Source organism: Pteropus alecto, unplaced genomic scaffold, assembly GCF_000325575.1.
Source record: "Pteropus alecto unplaced genomic scaffold, ASM32557v1 scaffold100, whole genome shotgun sequence".
Taxonomy (NCBI): domain Eukaryota; kingdom Metazoa; phylum Chordata; class Mammalia; order Chiroptera; family Pteropodidae; genus Pteropus; species Pteropus alecto.
This window is the reverse complement of record NW_006430723.1, coordinates 5,173,686-5,181,506: the sequence shown is the minus strand read 5'-3', so window position 1 is coordinate 5,181,506 and position 7,821 is coordinate 5,173,686. Positions and strand designations below refer to the sequence as shown.

The 7,821-nt window shown below is 38.6% G+C and overlaps 1 protein-coding gene across 6 annotated transcripts in view; it reads right to left on the bottom strand.

Annotated features, from left to right (window-relative positions):
• The window catches only part of CTNNA2 (catenin alpha 2), a 988,991-nt gene that overhangs the window by 804,327 nt on the left and 176,843 nt on the right, over positions 1-7,821 (bottom strand). The window lies entirely within an intron of this gene.

The following is a 7,821-nucleotide window of genomic DNA, read 5'->3' as shown; positions in this document are numbered from 1 at the left end:
TAGATATTAAGGATGCCCCAAAAGTTAAACTTTAAATCACACAACAAATCCAAGTCCATTTTTGGGTCCCTCAAAATACTGTTTATATGCTTCTGAATAGTGTGTATATAAACTAGGCAGTGGGTATAACACACAGTTCCCAATCATGTGATCACAAGAGTAAACAACCAACGTTCTAAGCAGGAGTCTCCCAACCCCCCAGGCCACAGTCCTGTATTGGTCCATGACCTGGGTCACACAGCAGGAGGTGAGGAGCAGGTGAGTCAGCAAAGCTTCATCTGTATTTGCAGCTGCTCCCCAGCGCTAGCATCACCGCCTAGCTCCACCTCAGACCATCGAGCACTAGATTCCTATAGGAGCACCAGTCCCTGGTGCCAAAAAGGTTGGGGACCACTGCCCTACAGTATACTGTGCTGACAGCATTTCTTGGATGCTGTGTTTTGTTTTTTTCACATCCCATCACATCTATAAAATGCCCATTTCTGTGCCCAGCTTCTGGTGAGAAGAAGAGGAAAGCACTTACTCCTGAGATGAAACTCAAGATAACTGCCCAAGTTTAGGCTAATATAAAGTGTTCCTAGCACTTTCAGGCAGGCTAGGCTAAGCTATGACGTTCCGTAGGTTAGGTGTATTAAATGCATTTTTGAATTACAATATTTTTAACTTATGATGAATTTATTAAGGACACAACCCCATCATAAGAGGAACATCTGTATTCTAACTGCCAACTGCTGACTGAATTTTATATGGTCTATCGCCTAAGTCCAAATAAGCACAATCTCACACCCTTGTACTTGGATACCTGCAGAGCCATGGATCACCTGGCACATGGAGATATGCCCAGGTCGTTGGATTCACATGCATCATCGATGGCCTCTCATCATTCATTCACTGTATTTTAACTCCTTTCTCTTGGACTGACAGCGCCATCTCCCAGGCAACTCAGAAGAAAGAGGGGCTAAAATGATAACTGGTAAATCAATGTATCATAGAGATTTTGTAAGAAAGAATAGGAGAGAATCTCCAAGGCATTGTTTCACAACACATGCATTGACAATTCTTTTTTTAAAAAGTGAAGAATAATGAACAAAAGAGATGACAGGAGGTAGTCTCTTATAGTAATTAAATGATTATATTTTCTGAGATACCTGTGTAAGTATACCTATGAGATGATAGGAGAAACTCTCAGAACTTATCCAAGTTTTATGTTATCTATTACTAGTATCAAGATATTAGAAGAACATAAAGGAATTTTTATCAACTGGCCCTTCTGCCACTAAGGAAAGGAAAGTACATTCTTGGAGCACTTGCTTTGTAAAAGCTTGTTTGTTGGGTACCTTCAGTACTTTCTCTCAATCTGCACAACTATATTGAATAATGGTATCAATCTTATGCCAGCAAGGAGTAACATCAGATGGACTTAAAGTCACACAGAAGTCAGTAGCACAGCCAGGGTTTGCAGCCAGACCTGCCTCTCTCTAATCATCCTAGCCTGATCATCTCTTATTTTATGCCTGAGTAGCAAGATGGATTTTGACAATTTGGATGGTGCTATTTTGCTTTACCATATAAACTCACTCAAATAAAATTCAGATAAAGTGAGCAGGATGGCATGCTAAGTATGAAAGACAAGCATTATCATGGAAGTAGAATCACAACTTCTAATTACACTGAAACACTATGCAGCTCACTCTCTGGGCCTAAATACTGTAAAATGTGAAATGTATGCAATGAGACAGAGTGTTGGACTAAGGTTTTTTCTATAATCCCTTGAAGCTGTGATGTGCTATTAATCTGTGCCATGTAGCAGGGAAATCCAAATAGTCAGGGCCGCACAATGACCGGGGAGTTGGTACCACAGAGTAGGTGTGGTGCACAGACAAGTTATTCACACATGGCTAACTCATTATTTCTTTGAAATGATGCTGGTATAAAACATGAATATCTTCAGTAAACAATAGAGTCTAGTTCATGCCCTTAACACCTAGAAATAGACACACAGAAAATGCACAGGACAGCAGATGTTCTCTGTGTTCTTATAAAGGTTTCTAGAGGAGCCACTAACTAAAGCAGGAAAGCAAAGGGGCACATCTCCTGGGATTCATAGATCACCAAATCTAACACAAATATTAGGATCCCTAGCCTCCCCTTCTATGCCTTTTTCTCTTAAGATGTGTCACTTGTGATAATATGAGCAGGCACACTAAATAGGATCCAGAGTTAATTGAGAAAAGAATGAATGAGAGAACCACAAAAGCCAGCTGGAAAGATGCTCCATGTAAAGCTGGTGACACAAGCTTCACAAGTACGAACATCTGTACCATGCAGTGGAGAAAACCAGAGTAGAGATGGTAGTTAAGGATTCCTGGCTACTGCTGATGCTCTAAGCTAAGCAGTTGGTGCTGATATCATGATGGGTCAGAGCAATCCTCCCATTCGAGGCATGATCTAGGCGGTAGCTGAGGGATCTGGGGGCAGGATTGAGGCTTTCTAAGCCAGCCAGGAGATAACAGAGCCAGGAGCTCATCAGGGATTCAGGTCCCATAACCCTGGGCTTTAATACAGAGGACTTTTGGCAACAACAGAAAAGAGGCAAGAGAAATGAATCAAAAGATCAGTCCTAAAAATTGAACCAGTATAGCAGAGGGTGGAAAATACGAGGGCTTACATGTATGCATCTCCTAGACACAAAGTGCCACATGTATTAGCAGTAAGACTCAAGTTTCACAACACATAAGATAAGGATTATGCTCCAGGAATACTTGCTGCTCCTATTATGACTGACCTGGAAACTGGACAGCCTGCAATTCTGGTACACATTCCCCTTTCAACCAGTCCAGCTATCTCCCCATTATAAATGAACATAGACTTCTGCACAGGACCAGGGTACATCCGGGTGAAGCTCGTAAAGAAGTAGCCTTTTACTGAGTGACACAGTAGTGTTCTGGGAACTATTTGCACGATCTACATAGCCGATGCTGAAAGTTCATTTAACAGGCAACATTTACATATGTTTCGATCATAAAGTCATTCAAACAATGAGTAAGATATTAACATTTTAACCTTGTATATAAAACATTTTCTCCCCCAGTTCATTTTCTGTTCTCACAATGCATCACACCAGTTTTAACTCTCATCAGCCTCACTGATGCCAGTGGGGAAAAAGGAATCTATATTTAGAAATAACTTTTGATAAACAATGCAACTGAAAAGATTCTCTTCACAGGACAAGAGAGGAGAAAGTATTGCCAAAAACAGAAGCAGGGTTTCAAGAGAGCACTGCTCTAAATCCAATTTTTAAAAATTCAATATTTATAAAACCAATAGGACTTGTGAAGGAGCAAGTGAGACGAAGAATTGTGTGTCTTCAGGAAGTGGGAAAGGCACTCAGCTAACTCTACCTGTCTGTTTAGCAGAAAATTTTTCTTATGGAAATATCAAAGGAAATTTTTTAAAGACTTTTATAAATGTTATAATATCTTAATTTGTCATATTTACTTAACTTTTTTTCCCTTTATATTAATATGTAATCTCCTTTTTCAAAATAAAAATAAAAGGCAGCTCAGTTTTGTAGAAATGTTAAAATTCATAGAGAAAAAAGCAGCACCACAATGGAAAATAACATTACTCTCACCTACATAATCAAAATCAGCCAAAAACTAGATGTTTAAATTTTACAACTCATTTTTCAGCCTCACAAATATTTGTTGAATGTCTATGTGATATTCGGAATTCTGAGCAATGGGTACACCCAGGTGAACAAAACAGACCTTGCCCCTATCCTCATGGCATTAGAATCTAGTCATTGGGAAGGAAAACATTAAAGAAGTAAATGTAATGAACATATAATACAAATCTCAACTAGTGAAGTAAAGGAAATGGACGGCATGCTTAGACAGCATGGAAAAGAGGTGGGCTCATTTAGATGAATGGTCAGGGAAGACTGGGAGTTAGCTTAAATGATCTTAGGGATTGGAGATTCTGTGAGATCTGTAGGTACCACTCCATGGTGATAACAGTTAGTCAGAATAACTGCAGAAAACTTCTATATTCTAATTATTAACCACTCCAGATGCTTAGTCAACACTCCCTGCCCCTGCACATCTCTGAGAGTGTGATGATCCCTATATCTCACACTCCCACCCTCTAACTAAATCAACTAAGGCTTTCACCTCAAACAATAAAACTCAGCCCATCCCACTCACTCACACATTTGGCTGTCCCTTTTAGTACTTGGCTTATTAAGTATATTAAATATATTCTGTCTTCTTATCTGTGATGAGCCCATGCCTATGTTGCTCATTACCACATGCCCAAGGCCTCACAAAGAACATGGCTCATTGTGGGTATTCAAAAACTATAAGTTGAATGCATGAATAAAAGACTATATGTGCTCCTATTAAATGTTTATGTAACTTACATTTTAGAAAACTGAATCAAATTCATATGCAAAAGATTACTACAGAAAGTCCATCTGAAAGGTGATGAAATATTAAGAAATATTATTATGAACACTCCATTTCCATTTCTTTTCTTTTTCTGATTTAGCTAAATTTCAGCCTATCTTCAGTGTACATAGGGTCCTTGTAAAAACAGAAAATGTTTTCCATTATATTACATAATACTTCATCAATAAAGTTGGTATTGCTTTACATTCCCATCCAAATACATGAATTAGAAACCTAGAACATACAATAGTGACAGCATATGTTCTTCTAATAATGAGAATTTATAAGATTTGAGTACCAAATTTGAATACATTCAACAGAAGAACTACTGTATTAGGTTTTTATATTTTTTGTTAGCAGTCAATTTTGCCAGATAATAATTAGGGAGTAAATACATGTGTTTGTGAATAAATAATATTTTGCTAGATAATATTTAGGGAGTAAATACATGTGTTTGTGAATAGATAATGCTATTCTTTCCATAAGCAATTGATAAGGTAGTAAGGCAAAGCAGGCAGGAAATGTAATCTGAAGCCCAAATGCAGAGCAGAAGTCTCTAGACACAGAATGGAGAAAGTACCAGAATGAAAAAGATATAAACTGAACTTAATGCTTGAGATCTTGGCCCCGACTAGAAGCATGGTGTGGTATAAATCATACTTTTCTGGACAAATCAGAGGTTAAATTCTGTATTTATTTTGCCCCTTAAATCCCATATTCATTCATAGATGACTTTCTCATTATAAAACACATGTAGATAGGCTATTTATTTGGCCTTTCCTTCTGTAGGTCTTGCACATTGTTAAAAGCGTGTGTGGCGGGGGGAGGGGGAAGTTCCCCTAAAATTGTTTTGCTCATTTACTAGTTTTCTCATTGACAACATCGGACATTTTCAGATAAAAAAAGAAAAAAATCTTTTTGATACATCAATATAATCATTTAAAGTACAACAATCATAGCTACGCTTCAGATGTGCTTTTATGAACCAACAGAGAAGGCAACAAAAGTAATGTCCGAGGGGAAAGAAATACATCTTCTGTAGAAGTGAGGTCTAATTTTTAGGTGCAATGCTTTCTGGGAGGCCTCATCTTTAAGTCACAACCTGAATGACACGCATTCTCTTTTTACATCAAACTATGGATAAAGGCAGCAAGAATTCCAAAGCAGGAGAAAGTGAGACGTCATCATTTTTTATCCCCATTAATTTCCTAACTCAGAGGAAATCTGAAGCTTTCATAATTAAGGAACCAATTCATTACTAATTAATTTATTCATAGTGTCAAATTTTATGGTAGGAATATTATAAGTCTCTCGTATACTCACAGTATACTAAATATGAATCCTCTAACCTCTATTTTTTTTTTTCATTAAGGAGATAATTCTGCTATTATGAACCTGGGTCAGATACCTCAAAAAATGCACTTGTTAACTTCATCTGAGAAACAACAGAAATTGTGTCAGAGAATAAACCAGAACGTATCGTTATCTGCAAGGGAGATGCTATTACTACAAGCATCTCTCTCTCTCTCTCTCTCTCTCTCTCTCTCTCTCTCTCTCGGCCAAAACTATTCTCTAAGCATCAAACCTGACCCCAATGATTATCCAGAAGATGCAATGATGATGCCAAATGACCCTCAAGAGATTCCAGATGACCTCAGTCCTAGGAGAGGGATACACACTTCAACCCTAATGGGGATACATACATCCACCCTGGACTTCACAGATGCACCCAAATCCCATTCCAACCCTGAAGACTTTGGTCTCCAGCCAGATAATGAACTTCTGACACAGGTCTACCAGTGCATGTATTCTAGAATGCAAAGCAGGTTCTATTAGGTTCTTGAGGCAATATTTACTCTCTAGGTTTTGCCACTTCTATGTCCCATACCATCTCTAAAGTTAGTCCCACCGCTTCCATTGCTATCTCTAGATACCTGCTTTGCCATAAATTCTGACTCTTCAATGACTCACTAACTCTCACTTTTACCTTGACCTTGTGGTCACTTTGACTACATTTACTCTTAATTTTCTCCTATCATGTGATCAATGATGATCATTTCAGTCTTGGAGACAGTCATATTTATAAAATACACATTACAGAATATGAGCCATTGCTATTTATATATCCCAGACCAATGATCTTGTCTGGCTGTCAGCCACCTGTGAATCCTGCTAGTAGCTTCTCTTAGCCTGGTACAGCCATGCCTTCATCATCAGCCTGAACTACACTTCTCACTATGCAAAGGTAATGGTGCCAAGATTTGGCTGGGAAGACAGTACCAAGGGAAGCGCCACATATTCCACTATCTCTTTACACTGACAAAAGCCGAAGGAAGCATAATAGAACTGAGTGAAAGAGTTGGCAGAAAACTTCCACTTGCATCTGCCTGTGCACGTCTGAGTCAAAGAAGAGATATGTGCAGGTTTTACAGCAAAGAAAGTAAGGTTTATTGTAGAGAGTTGCAAGTCCAGGAGACACAAGGGAGCTATTGCTCTCAACAACCTACCCCAACCCTCACCGCCGCCCCCCCACCCAGTCCCAGCATCTCAGGAGTACAGATTATATAGGAAAAAATCAGTCGTCATGGAAACTAAAGGAGTTGGGGTGTGGGTGCTACCAACTGGGTGATCAGAGGGGGATGAGGTAATTGATCATTGTTTCCAGTTCTGGAATCAGCCACGGCCCCATCCCATATGGTCCCATGGCCAGTGGGGTTGTTCGGCCTCAATGGGTTTGGGACTGAAACACATCTAAGGCTAAGAAGTTATCTTTAGTGTAACCAAAACTTATTGTCCTCATGACCTGAGGCTCAGTAAATCTTATGTTTTAAGGCTTAATGATTAAAGGCATACAAAGGAGGAAGGATAAGGGTGGAAAAAGCAAATGAGTCACAATGCCATTATCTGGGCAAAACCAGCTTGAATCAGATAAAAAAGTATATTAAAGAAATGAAATGAAGTTTGTGTGCAGTTATAGTGCAGTTACAGCTGTAGGTTTTACCCTCCACTAATGTTTATTCTCATCAAAATAAAATATTTATATAGTTAAAATTTTTAAATAGTGCTAAAGGGTTTACAACAAAATAGTAGTCTCTTATGTAACTCTCCCTTCCCCCCTATTGTGCTCATAAACAAATAGAGATGACTTTCATGATTTAAAAATGTTTCTTCTGGTATTCACAAACATATTGTTGTACCATATGTATATTTCTATCCATTGGTCCTAGATCTACCATCCAAAAAAAGACTTGCCTTTCCATGACGGTCCTTCAAACAGGTGCAGATGCTAGCAAGGGTCTCCTTTGTCTTCTTTCTTCAGACTAAATAACACTCAGCCTGAGGAACTCCACTGTGGTTTTTGTAATATTTCTCT